Source organism: Pinus tabuliformis, chromosome J (assembly GCF_031772625.1).
Source record: "Pinus tabuliformis cultivar Carrire ecotype Pingquan chromosome J, CPIR1, whole genome shotgun sequence".
Lineage (NCBI taxonomy): Eukaryota > Viridiplantae > Streptophyta > Pinopsida > Pinales > Pinaceae > Pinus > Pinus tabuliformis.
The window spans coordinates 1,119,377,885-1,119,397,548 of record NC_142295.1 but is presented as its reverse complement, the minus strand read 5'-3'; the positions used below and the strand labels follow the sequence as shown (position 1 = coordinate 1,119,397,548).

The window sequence follows — 19,664 nt, the reverse complement described above, 5'->3', positions numbered from 1 at the left end:
TTCAATTTCATGAAGAGTGAACATGGTTTAAGTATGTATATATATATATATATATATATAGACACTTAGACCATGTTTACTCTTCATGAAATTGCAAATCACAATGTGACATCTAGAATATGAAAATGATAAGAACATGTCATCTTAAACAAATCACTATAATAATGCTCTATGAATCATTGAGCTTGTTGGAAATGCATATTACTTATCTATAGGCATATACACTATGCACCCATACATATAAATTCAAACTTTGCATACATTGAAAATTTCTTTTACAATATAAAATACTACAAGAAAAGTAGGTCGATTAAATATTCAAAAAGAGACTGCTGACATATACTGATAAAAAGAATCAACTTGATTTTAACACTTATGAGGCATTGGGGTAACTAATTAAGAATGCATGTCAGTAATTTGATATAGAAACAAGCTTCACAAATTCAAAGAAAGCTTACAGTGATATATGAGATCACTTTTGACCATATCTAGAATATGGATGCAACCTGGCATTACTATCAAAGACAATCAAGCCTAAAAAAATAGAAATCACTCATCTGCAACACTTGTAGCATTGATATCGATAGTTAGATCCAATACTTGGAAAAACAAAGGAGATAGAGGAAAAAATAAAAGAATAGGAATTAAGGGTAGGCACAAAATCAAGATTGTTAAGGGAAACAACTAAAATAAACCTAGAGAAACATAAAAGAAAAAACGATCAAAAACATAAAAGAAAAAGCGATCAAGTGTAAATATATAGTAAGCTTGTAACTCTACCTTTCCTCTGATTTTTGTGTACATAACAAGCACATATTGAACCGTTGTCTCAAAATGTGTAGTTGCATCATAGCTCTGCAAGAAACAAATCTCTACATTATGGTACCTTCCTAAACTTCATAATAACAAGTTATCCATTCATAAATGAAAAAATAAAAGAAAATATGGGAAGACCGTTTACTTTTGATATGAAGCAATTGTCAATAGATGGTTCATTAGCAGGTTCATATATATCATAAGTGTCAAAAAACATCTCATCGACTTCTCCAAGCAAATTTAATCCTGGTTGCATTTCTTTCTCAGGTTGGCCAATCTATGCTTTTGTTGAGACAAATGAAATGCATTTTCCTTTGAGAGAAATATTATGTGAATGGGAGAAACAAAATACATACCTACAAAATGAAAGGTGAAGAAAATTCGTGTAAATTACAAAGTAGAGGGTACTATAAAATCATGTAGTCTACAATAATAAATCTACATTGATGCATTTTCATGTATATCATGCATAAATTTCCATGGAAAAACCTTGTTATTAAGAAACTAAGGTTTGTAATGAGGGAAAAATATGAACTCCTCCTATTCATCCAGAAAAGCACAAGAAAAATATTATTTTTGAAAAGACAATATGATATCGGAGGATATACATATCATGCTTGTGTCCAAGTTGCATTTGAGATAAATAATCTACATTATTTTTGAATCAATTATATTCGGAATGGGGTGGCTCATGATGAAAAATGCTTGAGAAACCTTACCTATCTTCTTAACCGGACTCAAAAAAACATGTTAGTTAGCATGACATAGGAATATTCTAAACAATTCTATAATAAAAATAAAAGAAAAAATGATCAAGTGTAAATGGGGTGGATCATGATACAAATTGCTCGAGAAATCTTACCTATCTTCTTAACCTGACTCAAGAAAACATGTTATGTAGCATGACATAGGAATATTATACAAGTATGTTATAATAAAATTTCCTTTAATTTTCAGATCATGCAAGTAAAATTACCTTGTTAGGTAGATATGACGGATCATAAACAACTTTTTTACATCTGGAAGTTTCACCTTTTGATGTCACCCCAATCACTTTACCTTCTTCATCAAATGTCACGTGTGCATTTACAAAATAGATTTATAAACAAATTATAAAATAAAAATAATTCATTTAGTGGAAATGAAAAATGTGGTTTGTGTATTTCTTAAAAATGTTGAAATGGTTAAATAGAATCATTCAAGCAATTACACAATGACCCAAATTGAAATTTTGTAAAATACTTATATTATTAACTATGGGAAATAATATTTCAGTGGCACAACTAGTTCTCTAAGTAATCAGTTTACATCCAATTCACCTATGACATGTAATGGGAAATCAAAAGGTCAAATGTCAAAAAGAATATGTATCTCTCCAAGATGAAGAAAACTTGAAATCTCATTTGCCAATCATATGGAATTTTAGAGATTTTCTTACTCATGTATTTAGATCACCACTTGAAATATTTCATTTCCGAGTTTTTCCTCCATCTCATTTGCATTAGATGTAGAGACACATTTTTTATTCCCATATTGGGGTTAAATAAGATGTACAGGCATTAACTAGGTCACTAGAATAATTTTTTTCTTTTAAACCCAAATTAGTAATGATTAAATTAAAGGAAAGTTGTAGCCAAACTCAACAATGAATTAATAAAATCATAATTTTTTTTTGAGGGGTCTGGAAAATGTAAAGAAAACAAAATAAGAATGGGGTCTATCTAAATCCCACCTAACCTTTACAATCTTCCTCAAACACACTATAGCCCTAGTACCATAATTATTGCATATTGGCCCAATATAAACTTAAATTTCCAAAACATAAAACCTAAACATATTTAGGAGTTGTCCATTATACAAATGCTAATTGTTCTTAGATTAATTATTCACCTTAGCCTTTTTTCCTACAACAGGATTATGTACATGGTAAACTTTTTCAAGTATTCACATCCTATGAAAGCACCCATTTCACTAAACACTACAATTGTAGGGGAAAACCACCATACATGTTGCACCACAAAAGAGAAGTCATCTTCTTCAAATATCTAGTTTAATGGGCACAATGATAGTCTTTCAATATTGATGACTTTGCTCAATTGTTGTTGTATGGTATCACACTCCTCATTAGGGACAATCTTTTCTATTGCTTACATGTAACCACTTTCAATCTTTGGATCCATGTGTGGTTTTCTCTTCACCCCAAAATGTTTCCAACCATGACGTAGCAAATAATTTTGGTGTAAGGACATATGCTGAGGCATCAAGTGGAAATTTTTCTTCACCCACCATTCTTCCACTTCTATGTAGAATATAGTCACAAAATTTTACATCTCTGGGCTCAATAATGTCCTTGAGATGACCTAGCATGGTGTCCATTTGTTCATAAACTGACCCAACCATTGGCTGATCTAAATTTACAAAGACAATCATGTTATAAATTGGCTTGGTGAACAACAAAACATATTTAACCTATGCCCAAACATAAGGATTAATATAGTGTCTTGAATTATAGAAGAACCATATCTATCTGATGTAATATGTATCCTTAGTTGCTGCCAAAATCACTCATTATCATATCATACAATACTCATCCAACATTCAACAGGTGCCTAAAGGAAATACAATAGTGACCAAATCTAGTCCTTGCAATTTTAAGTAGCTACAGGTAGAGTGAATTTGGTAAATATAGTGGACAAGAATATAAACTATGTTGAAGTTCACGAAATATTTAGAACATTATTTTGATCTAGTGAAGCTCATGGATCAAACATAACTCTATGCTTAATAGGCACCCAAGTTCTCACCAAAGGGAATAGAAACTTCATGCCAGAAAGGATTGAAAGATATTTTTATGTTTTAGGTAAAGCCATAATTTATTTACCAGATCTATACATGCTATACAATTATATTATAGTAATATCTGATGACAATAGAAGCATCCAACATAGTAGCAACTAGAAATTTAAACAACCTAAAATTTTCTTAGTTATCACCAAAAGATTTTAAATTAGCATCTTGTGAATTATACACCTTTTAGAAAGAATGGCATTCCACCAGCATGGAGTGAAGTCTATCATCCTTGAAAACAAAAAGAAGGTATCTTTATGAGTTAAATGTAGGGAAAGAAAGAAAGCTTCCAAGTAGAATTTAAGTCCATTTATAGCATTTAACTTGGAGAAGAAAAGTTCTTTTGATATGGTGCATTTTCCATACTTGATAGTTGCAAGTAGCATACGTAGCTATCATGTGAGAGATGATATCTTTCATGCAAATTTCTATGTAGTGGAATACAATGAATAAACTTGAAAGATATTACTGTTGTTGGATATTTTTGTCCTAAGTATAAATTATGTTTGCAAACTAAACCTTCTCACCATACTTGAAAGTTAAAACAATACTTCAAAAAAATTACCTTGCAGGTTTTAAAATTATGGAAAATTGTACATGATGGCATAAAACTATCTTAAAATTGAGCACACTGATTTAAAAAAAAAATGAACATATTAAACAAATGAATATGCATGACTCCACAACCATATTCAAGCTTGTCAACTCTTGCTAAAAGATGATACAAAAGAAATAATTGAGTAAAAGATTCCAACATAAGAAAATTACCAATGGATTTTCTGATATGAACTCATTTTCCATGACTAGTCCTTGCATATTGGAGAAATGATCAACATAGTTATCATTGATAAAAAAAATAGATAAGAAAATGATTGTCTATCCTTTTATTGACTAGATTTAACATGAAATTCAATTCACTTTACAGAGTACAAATTGAATAGGGACATAAGTGTTCATCTTAGTAATGGAAGAACAGTCTAGTTGAAATAAAGATCATTTATACAATATTGGCTACAAGGAGGAGGAAGCATTGGATATAACAATGAAAATAATTGTGAAAGCCGGTAGACAACTAGAATACTATTAAGAGTGGTATAAACTTCCATTTCACTGACCAGAGTAAAAAAATCTCCACAAAATGTATAAATAATAGGATTCTTGAATTTGGTCTACAACTCATTATAGAAGAAAATCAAATACAGGTATATTACAAATTGGCTTTATTTTAAACGGACTTAAATGTGCTACTAACATAAGAAGGATTACATACTAGCGGTTTGTGAGGGATTTGAGGTTGAATTTGTGTACATGGCTCAAGATACACTGACTCCAAGAATCCTCCCATGTATGAAAAGGTCTAGAAAGGGTCGAATGTAACATTAAACTGGATTATTGATAAGAAAATATATTTGAAGGAAGAATTTTGAATGACTTCTAAGAAACCTAGGGCTTTGATTTCATCACTGACAATGCCCTTAAATGTTATCCTTTGTATATCTAGAAGAGGATTTGGATCATATCTATCATCAGGATGATCACCATAAATCCCAATAGGCAATACCAACGCTCACATTATTCACTATAACATTGGATATGTAGACATCCTTAACACAACTGCCCCTATCCGGGGTTGTTCTTATTCTTAGTCCTCTCCTTGATTTGGAAATAAAAATATCTTGAGCATGGACACCTTTGACGTTGCGATACATTTCATTGCCCAAAGAAAGACTAGAACTTCTATGTGTTTGTATAATCACACAGTAGATAATAACACTTTGGCGCATGTTTCACTAAATGATAGATGCCTTGGTCCCTTAGCTCAACACTGGTTAATGCACCACATGCAAGTCAACTCACCACACTAGCAAGCAGGCCAGTCATTCAAAACACCAGTGCACAGGTTAGCTGCTCACCATATTGGTTAGCTCTCCTCCTAACTACTGGCTTTGGTAATATTTCGGCATACACCAACTACAACCCCATTTTTTACTTCAAAGACATATTCTCACACAACCTACATGCAACATCAACATACTAGCTCACATCATCTCACACTAGCTCATAAGTTGGTGCACACAATAATACAGGGCTCACATGCAAAGGGTCGACATACTACATGCAGCAGATCATTGAGATCTATTACACACAAGTTGACTCTCGAGAATATGCCAATGCCACACAGAAGTCAACTCTTGCCTCTCTAGATCAATACCACATAGATCACCTCTACAATTAATGCCACACCAATCTACATAGATGAAGTTCATGAATTTTTTAAAACCTTATTTTGATCTGGTGAATCTCATCGCTCAAACATGTAGGTTTTAACCGTGTATAGAAATTACCTGCATACGAATTCTTAAACAAAGAAAATAAACAATGCAAGAGCATAACACATAAAACACATATGCACAGAAATTTTCCCCTGGATCCCAAAACCGGGACTACCAGCTTGATTTTTCATTATGTTCCTTTCAATGTTACAATACATATTTATACATGCCGAAGCATCCAATAACATGGACCGAAAACCATCGCGTCTAAAACTATGAACCGAAAACCATAGGTAGGTTCGCCCAACCTAATATAGGGTCCAAAAAAATTTTACCCGTGGCACTGCCCCGAGCCCCGTAGAGGGGGGCTACCTGCCCCCCTCAAACCCCCTGGATAGGGGGCGCTGCCACCCCCCCTGTGACCCCCTCGCTGTGCAGTCGGCGCAACGAAGGGGGGGGCTCCGCCCCCCCTATAACCCCCCGGTTAACTATGTAGGTTAGTCGTGGAAAGAATATAACAAAACCCAACAATCTCCCACTTGTTGTTTTCTTTCCACAAGGGGCCACAGGAGAGCTTAGTCATTTTTCCAGCCCTGAAACACCCATTATTTCTCTACACCAAGAGAACTTCTCAGAGCTCACAGATTTTGTCAATGCATCTGCAGTATTCTTCAAAGTGTCCACCTTTACCAGCAACACCTTTTTGTCTTCTATCATATCCCTCACAAAGTGATACTGAACATCAATGTGCTTTGTCTTTGAATGATAAGCAGCGTTCTTTGCCAAGAAAATTGCACTTTGGCTATCACAGTCTATTCTTATAGCTCCCTGTACTAACCACATACTTGAACACAATCTCTGCAACCAAACTGCTTCCTTGCTTGCATGAGTGGCTGCCATGTATTTTGCCTCTGTAGTTGATAGTGCCACTACAGATTGTTTCTTACTCATCCAACTGACTGCACCTCCAAATAGGTTAAACACATACCCACTTGTAGATCTTCTTTGATCCAGATCTCCATCCCAGTCTGCATCAACAAAGCCATGAATATCCAACACTCTGTCCAATCCTGGTCTTCCTTGGTAGCACAAATCATAATCACTAGTGCCATGCAAATACATGAAAACCCGCTTCACTGCTGTCCAGTGCTCCTTCCCAGGTTTTGACATAAACCTGCTCAATACTCCCACTGCGTGTGCAATGTCTGGTCTAGTACAGACCATTGCATACATCAGGCTACCGACTGCACTTTTATATGGAACACGGGACATGTCCTCTTCCTCTTCTTGTGTCTTGAGACACTGTTCAGCAGATAACCTCACACCTACAGGAATAGGAACCTTCACCGGTTTACTATCCTGCATATTAAACCTCTGTAGTATTGTCTCGACATACTTCCTCTGGTTTAACCAGAGCTTCCTCTTTGCCCGATCTCTTTTAATTTCCATGCCCAAAATATAGTTTGCAGCACCAAGATCTTTCATGTCAAATTTGAAGGACAATTGGGTCTTCAAATCCTGGATAATTTCTTTGTCATTTCAAACCAACAACATATCATCCACATACAAGACCAGATGAATAACACGGTCACCAATTAATTTAAAATACACAAAATGATCTGCTTTGCTTCTGGTGAAGCCAAGTCCCCGTATAAATGTATCAAATTTCTAATACCACATCCTTGGTGACTGTTTTAACCCATACAGAGACTTCTTTAACTTGCATACCAGTTCTTTCTTACCCTTCACCGTAAAGCCTTCAGGTTGCTTCATGTAGATTTCCTCTTCCAAATCCCCGTGAAGAAATGCTCTCTTCACATCCATCTGTTCTACCTCAAAATCAAAAGCAGCAGCAACAGATTAAAGTAATCTAATAGAAGTTACCTTGGCAACAGGAGAAAAAATATCACCAAAATCAATTCCCGGCACCTGGGAATAACCTTTTGCTACCAACCGAGCTTTGTATTTCTCCACCTTTCCTTCTGCATTTTTCTTCTTCTTGAACACCCATTTGCTGCCAATGGGTTTCCTTCCAGCTGACAACTCCACCAGATCCCAAGCCTCATTTTTTTGCAAAGATGCCATTTCATCAACCATGGCCTCTTTCCATAGTTTTCCATCCTCTGAATCCACTGCTTCCTTCACAGTTTTGGGATCATCATCAGTAACAGACAAAGCAAAATTTGAACAGAAAGCAGATGGAATATACCTTTCTGGTTGCCTTCTTTCTCGAACTGATATTCTCATAGCCGGAGTTTGTGGCTCTTCATCTTCTGATTCCTCCTCTACTGCAGAGTTTGATTCTTCCTCCTTTAGTTCAAACTCTATCTTCACAGGTTCCTTTCGTTGGACTGCATGTTTAATAACATCTTTCACCTCTCTGAACACCACATCTCGACTGTACACAACCTTCCGTGTGATTGGGTTCCAAAGCTTATAACCCTTTAAACCATCTTTATACCCAATAAAGATGCACTTTTTAGATTTACTATCCAACTTGGTTCGATTCTCCTTTGGAACATGTACATATGCATCACATCCAAAGACCCTCATATGTGAAAGAGAGGGTTTCTTACCAGTCCATACTTCTTGTGGAGTCTTATCCTCCAACGCTGATGAAGGTTAACTGTTGACCAGGTAACATGCAGTATCCACCGCCTCTGCCCAGAATTCTTGTCCTAACCCAGCACCACTGAGCATGCTTCTTTCCCTTTCCATCAACGTCTTGTTCATTCTTTCTGCGACTCCATTTTGCTGAGGTGTATATGGAGTAGCCTTCTGCTGTGCTATACCACACTTCTTACAAAATTCTTCAAATTCCTTGCTACAAAATTCTCCACCATTATCTGTCCTCAGCACCTTTATCTTCTTCTCTGTCTGATTTTCCACCAGAGCCTTAAATTCTTTAAACCTATCAAAGACTTCAGATTTCTTCTTAAGGAAATATATCCATGTATTCCTTGAGAAGTCATCTATAAATGATACATAGTACATAGAATTACCCAGTGATGGAACCTTCACAGGTCCAAACACATCATTATGCATAAGCTCTAATATCTGTTTCGTCCTCTTACCACCACAGGGGAAACTCACCCGATTCTGCTTCCCGTATACACAATTTTCACATAAATCAAAATCTAGAGAGCTATTATTCATACCTTCTACCATACCTTTACCATAAAGTATTCGAAGGCCCTTCTCTCCAATATGTCCAAGCCTTTGATGCCACAACATGGTCTTCTCTCCAGAGACCACTAGATTTTCTACTCCATTTTCAGGAACCATAGAACTATTGCACCCATCAACAACAGTGCTACCTTGCAGCTTGTACAGAGTTCCAATCCGAACTCCCTGCATCAATATCAATGCTCCTCAAACCATCTTGTAGGTATCTTTTTTGAAGACTGTCTTTACACCTGCATCATCCAACTTTCTTACAGAAATCAGATTTCTGGCCAATCCAGGAATATGCAGAACACCCGGAAGTGTTCTAACCCTTCCACCTTGCAGCTTCAACTTTAATTTTCCACGACCAATGATTCTAGCCTTCCTATCATCTCCTAAGAAGACATCGCCACCATCGTATTTCTCATACTCACAGAACCACTCCCTATGGGGAGTGAAGTGAAAGGATGCACCTGAGTTAATCAACCATGCCTCATGATCTACATGTGTACTTGAAGAAGCCAAGTACACATCCCCACCTTCATCTGAGGTGGTTTTCGCCTCTATAGAAGGAGCATCATCAGATCCCTTTCCTTTATCAGGAGCTTTAGATTTACAATCCCTTCTGAAGTGCCCTTCCTTTCCGCACAAGGTAGCACTATTGTTGATGGGTGCAATAGTTCTATGGTTCCTGAAAATGGAGTAGAAAATCTAGTGGTCTCTGGAGAGTTCCAATCCGAATTCCCTGCATCAATATCAATGCTCCTCAAACCATCTTGCAGGTATCTTTCTCAAACACTATCTTTACACCTGCATCATCCAACTTGCTTACAGAAATCAGATTTCTGGCCAATGCAGGAATATGCAAAACACCCGGAAGTGTTCTAACCCTTCCACCTTGCAACTTCAACTCTACTTTTCCATGACCAATGATTCTAGCCTTCCTATCATCTCCTAAGAAGACATCACCACCATCGTATTTCTCATACTCACAGAGCCACTCCCTATGGGGAGTGAAGTGAAAGGATGCACCTGAGTTAATCAACCATGCCTCATGATCTACATGTGAACTTGAAGAAGCCAAGTACACATCCCCACCTTCATCTGAGGTGGTTTTTGCCTCTATGGAAGGAGCATCATCAGATCCCTTTCCTTTATCAGGAGATTTAGATTTACAATCCCTTCTGAAGTGCCCTTCCTTTCCGCACAAGGTAGCACTGTTGTTGATGGGTGCAATAGTTCTATGGTTCCTGAAAATGGAGTAGAAAATCTAGTGGTCTCTAGAGAGTTCCAATCCGAACTCCCTGCATCAATATCAATGCTCCTCAAACCATCTTGCAGGTATCTTTCTCAAAGACTGTCTTTACACCTGCATCATCCAACTTGCTTACAGAAATCAGATTTCTGACCAATGCAGGAATATGCAGAACACCCGGAAGTGTTCTAACCCTTCCACCTTGCAACTTCAACTTTACTTTTCCACGACAAATGATTCTAGCCTTCCTATCATCTCCTAAGAAGACATCACCACCATCGTATTTCTCATACTCACAGAACCACTCCCTATGGGGAGTGAAGTGAAAGGATGCACCTGAGTTAATCAACCATGCCTCATGATCTACATGTGTACTTGAAGAAGCCAAGTACACATCCCCACCTTCATCTGAGGTGGTTTTCACCTCTATAGAAGGAGCATCATCAGATCCCTTTCCTTTATCAGGAGCTTTAGATTTACAATCCCTTCTGAAGTGCCCTTCCTTTCCGCATTTCCAGCACACCACCTTTGTAGGTTTTCCTGGAGATTTAGATCTCCCACTCGATGACTTATTTTTGTTTTTGTTCTGGGACCGTCCTCGTATAGATAAGGCATCACCATTCTAGTTTTCCATATTTTTCCGTCTCATCTCCTCTGTCAGCAAGGCTGAGACTATTTCATCAAACTACAAAGCAGTTGCATTGCTACCTATTGCAATAACCAGACTATCCCACGAATCTGGTAGAGAACACAACAAACTGATGCACTTATCTTCATATGAAATTTTAATATCAACAGATGATAACTGACTTACCACAGTATTAAACGCATTCATATGCTCTATCATCGAGTCTCCATTTTTCATCCTCAGGTTATACAGCTTTTTCCACAGGAACAGTTTATTCACCAGAGACTTAGATTGGTACAAAGTCCCTAACTTGTCCCACAAAGCCTTCATCGTAGCTTCCTCTGATACATTCAACAATACTGAATCTAAGACACACAATCGTATTGTTCTCTTTGCCTTTCGATCCAACTTCTTCCATTCTTCATCCGTCACTCCCGTTGGTTTAGTACTCGGATCTACGACGATCCACTGATCTTTATCCACCAATAGATTCTCCATCTTGAGTTTCCACAACTCAAAACTATGACCATTGAACTTCTCAATCTATATCTTTCCACTACTCGCCATCTTCTTTCACCACCAGAATCCATCTCACGGATCTTCCACTGAACAGGGTCTACCACAGGCCCAAGCGAAACCCCTCAGCAACCAAGGCATCCCCTTGAAGCCAAAACAGCTCTGATACCAAATGTAGGTTTTAACCCTGTACAGAAATTACCTGCATACGAATTCTTAAACAAAGAAAATAAACAATGCGAGAGCATAACACATAAAACACATATGCACAGAGATTTTCCCTGGATCCCAAAACCGAGATACTAGCTTGATTTTTCATTATGTTCCTTTCAATGTTACAATACATATTTATACATGTCGAATCATCCAATACCATGGACCGAAAACCATCGCGTCCAAAACCATGAACCAAAAACCATAGGTTGGTTCGCCCAACAAAACATACCTCCATGCTTAAGAGGCACCCAAGTTCTCAGCAAAGGGAATAGAAACTTCATGCTGGAAAGGATTCAAAGGTCTTTTTATGTTTTATGTAAAACATAACTTGTTTACCAGATTCATACAAGCTATACAATTATATTATAGTAATATATGACAACAATATAAGGACCTAAGATAGTAATAATTGGAAATTCAAACAACTTTCCATTATTCAGTGATCACCAAATGATTTTAAATTAGCATCTCATGAATTACACAGCTTTTAGAAAGCATGGCATTACAAGAGCATGGAGTGAAGTCTATCATCCTTGAAAACAAAAAGAAGGTATCTTCTATGAGTTAAATTTAGGGAAAGAGATAAAGCTCCCAAGTAGCATTTAAGTCCATTTATAGCCTTTTACTTGGAGAAGAAAAGTTCTTTTGATATGGTCCATCTTCCATACTTGACAGTTGGAAGTAACATACATAGCTATCATGTGAGAGATAATATATTTCATGCAATTTTCTTTGTAGTGGAATACAATGACTAAACTTGAAAGATATTACTCCTGTTAGATCTTTCTATCCTAACTATAAATTAGGTTTACAAAATAACCCTTCTTGTCATACTTGAAATTTCAAATAATGCTTCAAAAAACTACCTTATAGGTTTTGAAATTATGAAAAACTGTATATCATGACACAAAACTGTCTTAAAATTGAGCACATTGATTTGAAAAAAAAACTAAACGACTTAAACAAATGAATATGCATGACTCCACAACCATATTCAAGCTTGTCAAATCTTGCTAAAAGATGATAGGAAAGAAATAATCGAGTAAAACAATCCAACATCATAAAATTGCCAATGGATTGTCTTATATGAAGTAATTTTCCTTCACTAGTCCCTGTGGATAGGAGAAATGATCAACCTAGTTATTATTGATCAAAATTTCTAGAGAAGAAAATGAATGTCTATCCTTTTATTGACTAGATGTAACAGGAGGTTTAATGCACTTTACAGAGTACAAATTGAATAGGGATATAAGTGTTCATCTTAGTAGGGGAAGAACAATCTAGTTGAAATAAAGATCATTTATACAATATTGGTTACACAGAGGAGGAAGAATTGGATATAACAATGAAAATAATTGTGAAAGTCGGTAGACAACTAGAATGCTATCAAGAGTGGTATAAACTTCCATTTCATTGACCACAGTACAAAAATCTCCACAAAATGTATATATAATGGGATCCCCGAATTGGGTCTACAACTCATTAAAGAAAAAAATCAAATACAGGTAGATTACAAATTGGCTTTATTTTAAATGGCCTTAAATGTGCTAGTAACATTAGAAGGATAACATACTAGCGAGTCATGAGGGATTTGAGGTTGATTTTGGGTACATGGTTCAAGATACACTGACTCCAATAATCCTCCCACGTATGAAAAGGTCCAGAAAGGCTCGGATGTAACATTAAACTGAATGATTGATAAGAAAATATATTTGAAGGGAGCATTTTGAATTCCTTCTATAGAAACTATGGTTTTGATTTCATCACTGAAAATTCCCTTAAATTTTATGCTTTGTATATCTAGAAGAGAATTTGGATCATATCTATCATCAAGATGATCACCATAAAGCTAAATAGGCAATACCATCGCTCACATTCTTCACTATAACATTGGATATGTTGAAATCCTTAGCATTATTTCCCCTATCCGGGGTTGTTTTTATTCTTAGTTCTCTCCCTCTGTTGAAAATATGAAGATCTTGAGCATGGACACCTTTGATACTGCCAAACACTTCATTGCCTAAAGAAAAACTAGAGCTTGTATTTGTTTGACCAATCACACAACAGATAATCACACTTCGGCACATGTTTCACTAAATGATAGTTGTGTTGGTCCCTTAGCTCAGCGTTTCTCAACATACCACATGCAAGTCAACTCACCACACTAGCATGCAAGTCAGTCACTCAACAAACCAGTGCACAGGTTAGCCGCTCAACATACTGGTTCACTACAATCTGTCCTCCGTTGCATGCACAAGAAGTGACTAGAGATATTATTGTACATTCCCTCCTAAATATTGGCTTTGGTGATATTTTGACCTACACTATGATTGCGAACCAATTTTTTTACTTAAAACACACAAGCTCACACAACCTACATGCAACATCAACATGTTGCCTCACATTGTCTCACACTAGCTCATACGTTGGTACACACAACAAGACATGGCTCACACCCAAAGAGTAGACATACTACATGAACGAGATAGCTCAGATCTATTACATGCAGGTAGTCTCTCAGGTCAACTCTCAATCCTCTATCAATGCCACATGCAAGTCGGATCTTGCCTCTCTAGATCAATGCCACACATATCGCCTCTCCAATTAATTTCACATATATCTATGCAGATAAAGTTCATAAAATATTTAAAACCTTATTTTGATCTCGTGAAGCTCATGGCTCAAATATACCTCCACGCTTAATAGGCACTCAAGTTCTCAACAAAGGGAATAGAAACTTCATGATGGAAAGGATTCAAAGGTCTTTTTATGTTTTATGTAAAGCCATAATTTATTTACCAGATCCATACACGCTATACGATTATATTATAGTAATATATGACGACAATAGAAGCATTCATGATAGTAACAATTGGAAATTTAAACAACTTGTCATTGCTCAGCTATCACCAAATGATTTTGAATTAGAATCTCATGAATTACACACCTTTTAGAAAGCATTCCATTCCAGGAGCATGGAGTGAAGTCTATCATCCTTGAAAACAAAAAGAAGGTATATTCTATGAGTTAAATGTAGGGAAAGAAAGGAAGCTACAAAGTAGCATTTAAGTCCATTTATATCCTTTTACTTGGAGAAGAAAATTTCTTTTGATATGGTCCATATTGCATACTTGACAGTTGGAAGTAGCATACGTAGCTATCATGTGAGAGATGATATATTTCATGCATTTTTCTCTAGAGTGGAATACGACTACTGAACTTGAAAGATGTGACTTCTATTGGATATTTCTATCCTAACTATCAATTAGGTTTGCAAACTAACCCTTCTCATCATACTTGAAAGTTCAAACAATTCTTCAAAAAAATTACCTTATAGGTTTTGAAATTATGGAAAATTGTACATGATGGCACAAAATTGTCTTAAACTTGAGCACATTGATTTGAAAGAAAAAATGAACAACTTAAAGAAATGAATATGCAAGACTCAAAAACCATATTCAAGCTTGTTAACTCTTGCTAAAAGATGACAAAAAATAAATAATTGAGTAAAATATTCCAAGATAAGAAAATTACCAATGATTGTGTGATATGAACTCATTTTCCTTTACTAGTCCTTGGACATAGGAGCAATGGTCAGCGTAGTTATCATTGATCACAAATTTTAGAGAAGAAAATGAATGTTTAGCCTTTGATTGACTACATGTAATAGGAAATTCAAAGAAATTTACATAGTACAAATTGGATAGGGACATAAGTTAGGAGCAATGATCAGCGTAGTTATCATTGATCACAAATTTTAGAGAAGAAAATAAATGTTTAGCCTTTGATTGACTACATGTAATAGGAACTTCAAAGAAATTTACATAGTACAAATTGGATAGGGATATAAGTGTTCATCTTAACAAGGGGAGAATAGTATAGTTGAAATAAAGATCATTTATACAATATTGGTTACAAGGAGGAGAATCATTCGACATAATAATGAAAATAATTTTGAAAGACAGTAAAGAAATACAATACTATTGAGAGTAGTATAAAATTCCCTTTTAGTGACAACAATACAAAAATCTCAACAAAATGTATAAATAAGGGGATTCCTAAATTGGGCGTACAACTCATTAAAGAACAAAATCAAATACAAGTAGATTACAAATTGTCTTTATTCCGAATGGCCTTAAATGTGCTACTAACATAAAAAGGATAACATACTAGCTATTGATGAGGGATTTGGGGTTGAAGTTGTGTACATGGTTCAGGACACACTAACTCCAAGAATCATCCAACATATGAATAGTTCTAGAAAGGCTCTGATGTAACATTGAACTAAATGATTGATGAGAAAATATATTTGAAGGAAGAATTTTGAATGTCTTCTATAGAACCTACTATTTTGATTTCATCACCAATAATGCCATTAAATGTTATCCTTTATATATCTGGAAGAGCATTTGGATCATATCTATCATCAGGATGATCACCATAAAGCCCAATAGGCAATACCAATGCTCACATTCTTCACTGTAACATCAGATATGTAGAAATCCTTAACATAATTTCCCCTGCCCGGGGTTTTTTTTATTCTCAAGCCTCTCCTTGAGTTGAAAATACAAAGATATTGAGCATGGACACCTTTGATGCCAGACATTTCACTGCCCAAAGCAAGACTAGAACTTGTATGTGTTTTTCAAATCACAAAACAGATAATCACACTTCGGCACACGTTTCACTAAACGATAGATGTTATGGTCCCTTAGCTCAGCACTGGTCAACGCACCACATGCAGGTCAACTCACCACATTAGCACACAGGTCAGTCACTCAACACACTAGTGTGTAGGTTATCCACTCAACACACTAGTTAACTAAAATCTCTCCTTCGTTGCATGCATAACAAGCGACTAGAGATCTAATCATAGCTCTCCTCCTATACTACAGGTTTTGGTGATATTTCAACCTACACTGTGACTGTGGCCCCCTTTTTTACTTCAAACACATAGGATCACACCACCTACATGAAATATCAACATGCTGGCTCACACTGTCTCAAACTAGCTCATACTTTCGTACACATAATGAGACATGGCTCACACCCAAAGGGCCGACATACTACACTCAGAAGATTGCTCATAACTATTACACGTAGGTAGTCTCTTAGTTTTACTCTTCAGCCTCCGTGAATGCCACATGCATGTTAGCTCATGCCTCTCCAGATAAATGCCATGTAGATCGTCTCTCCAAATTAATGCCACACACAGATCTACACAAAGATCAGTCACATCTACACACAAATCATAAACCATTCGTATATCAATATCGGTTCTTCAACTCTACACCCAGATTGAAAACCATTCACACTCTAATACTAATTTGAAAATGGGAGATGAAACTTGATGAATGAACCTGCAACTCACAGGTGAGATGAGCTACATGTGGAGGCTATCAAAATAACACTATCAATTCCTCATTAATTAAACAATCAAAGATACACGCATTTATATTATTACATTTAGTTAGGGAAATCATACAAACTCCTGTAAAATAAGATCTAAGTCCTAAATAAAAACAAAATAAAAAAATCCTAACAAATACTTTCTCCATTATTTCCAAATTCATTTATTTAATTAATTTCAGTCTACCTCCTCAATAGTTTGAACAACAATATCCCATATAAAAATTAATTGATGTAAACCTCAAGTATTATTTCAATCCACTATATCATTTATTTAATTAGTTTTAGTCCACCTCCTCAATAGTTTGAACCCCAAAAATTCTAACCGATAAAAATTAAACCCCATATAAAAATCAATTGACGTAAATCTCATGTATTATTTGAATCCACTTTTTCAATAGCATGAATGTGAATGGGGAAAATTGAAGATTCTATTCAGTATACATGCCATAAATACGACCTTCACAATACATTTTATGTGATGCAACATTCACATTGGACCCCGTCTTAACTTTCCGAGTTTATTTGTATTCTTGATATATATATACAAGTCAAGATTGGGTCCAAGCTCTAGTGCGATAAATACAGCCTTCACAATACATTGCATGTCCTGCAACATTAACAATGTACCATTCATCTCAGAGACTGTGCCGCGTCTTGACTTCCCCAGGAATTCTACTCACATTCTTAAAATATAGACAAGATAAGATGAGTTCTTAAAATATGGACAAGAATATACACTGCGATGAAGTTCATGAAATATGTAAACTTTTATTTTGATCTGGTGAAGCTCATGGGTCAAATGTAACTCCATGCTTAATAGGCACCCAAGTTCTCACCAAAGGGAATAGAAACTTCATGTTGGAAAGGATTCAAAGATATTTTTATGTTTTTGGTAAAGCCATAATTTATTTACCAGATTTATACATGATATACAATTATATTATAGTAATATCTCATGACAATTGAAGCATCCAGCATAGTAGCAACTGAATATTTAAACAACCTAAAATTTTCTTAGCTATCACCATAAGATTTTAAATTAGCATCTCGTGAATTATACACCTTTTCGAAAGCATGGCATTCCACGAGCATGGAGTGAAGTCTATTATCCTTGAAAACAAAAAGAAGGTATCTTTATGAGTTAAATTTAGGGAAAGAAAGAAAGTTGCCAAGTAGCATTTCAGTCCATTTATAGCCTTTAACTTGGAGAAGAAAAGTGATTTTGATATGGTGCATCTGCCATACTTGATAGTTTCAAGTAGCATACATAGCTATCATGTGAGAGATGATATCTTTCATGCAATTTTCTATGCAGTGGAATACAACGAATAAACTTAAAAGATATTACTCTTGTTGGATCTTTCTATCCTAACTATAAATTAGGTTTTGCAAACTAAACCTTCTCATCATACTTGAGAGTTCAAACAATGCTTCAAAAAAATTACCTTATAGGTTTTGAAATAATGGAAGATTGTACACGATGGCACAAAATTGTCTTAAAATTGAGCCCATTGATTTGAAAAAAAAATTAACGACTTAAACAAATGAATATGCATGATTCCACAACCATATTCAAGCTTGTCGACTCTTGCTAAAATATGATACAAAATAAATAATTGATTAAATATTCCAACATAAGAAAATTACCAATGGATTGTCTAATATGAACTTGTTTTCCTTGACTAGTCCCTCCAGATAGGAGCAATGATAAACCTAGTTATCATTGATAAAAAAAATTAGAGAAGAAAATGATTGTCTATCCTTTTATTGACTGGATGTAACATGAACTTCAATTCACTTTACAGAGTAAAAATTGAATAGGGACATAAGTGTTCATCTTAGTAGGGGAAGAACACTATAGTTGAAATAAATATCATTTATATAATATTGGTTACAAGGAGGAGGAAGCACTCGATATAACAATGAAAATAATTGTGAAAGTCATTAGACATCTAGAATAATATTGAGAGTGGTATAAAATTCCATTTCACTAACCACAGTAAAAAAATATCCAAAAAATGTTTAAATAATGGGATTGCTAAATTGGGTCTACAACTCATTAAAGAACAAAATCAAATATAGGTAGATTACAAATTGGCTTCATTTTAAATAGCCTTAAATGTGCTAGTAACATAAGAAGGATAACATACTAGCGAATCATGAAGGATTTAAGGCTAAATTAGTGTAAATGGCTCATGATACATTGACTCCAATAATCCTCCCACATATGAAAAGATCTAGAAAGGCTCTAATGTAACATTAAACTGAATGATTGATAAGAAAATATATTTGAAGGGAGCATTTTGAATTCCTTCTACGGAACCTATGGTTTTGATTTCATCACTGAAAATTCCCTTAAATGTTACCCTTTTTATATCTAGAAGAGCATTTGGATCATATCTATCAATAGGATGATCACCATAAAGCCTAATAGGAAATACCAATGCTCACATTCTTCACTATAACATTGGATATGTAGACATCCTTAACACAACATCCCCTATCTAGGGTTGTTTTTATTCTTAGTCTTCTCCTT

General features: G+C 35.4%; 1 pseudogene; it reads right to left on the bottom strand.

Moving 5' to 3' along the window:
- Positions 1-549: 549 nt before the first annotated feature.
- LOC149231000 (guanosine nucleotide diphosphate dissociation inhibitor 1-like) overlaps positions 550-19,664 on the bottom strand; it is a 30,658-nt pseudogene continuing 11,543 nt past the window's right edge.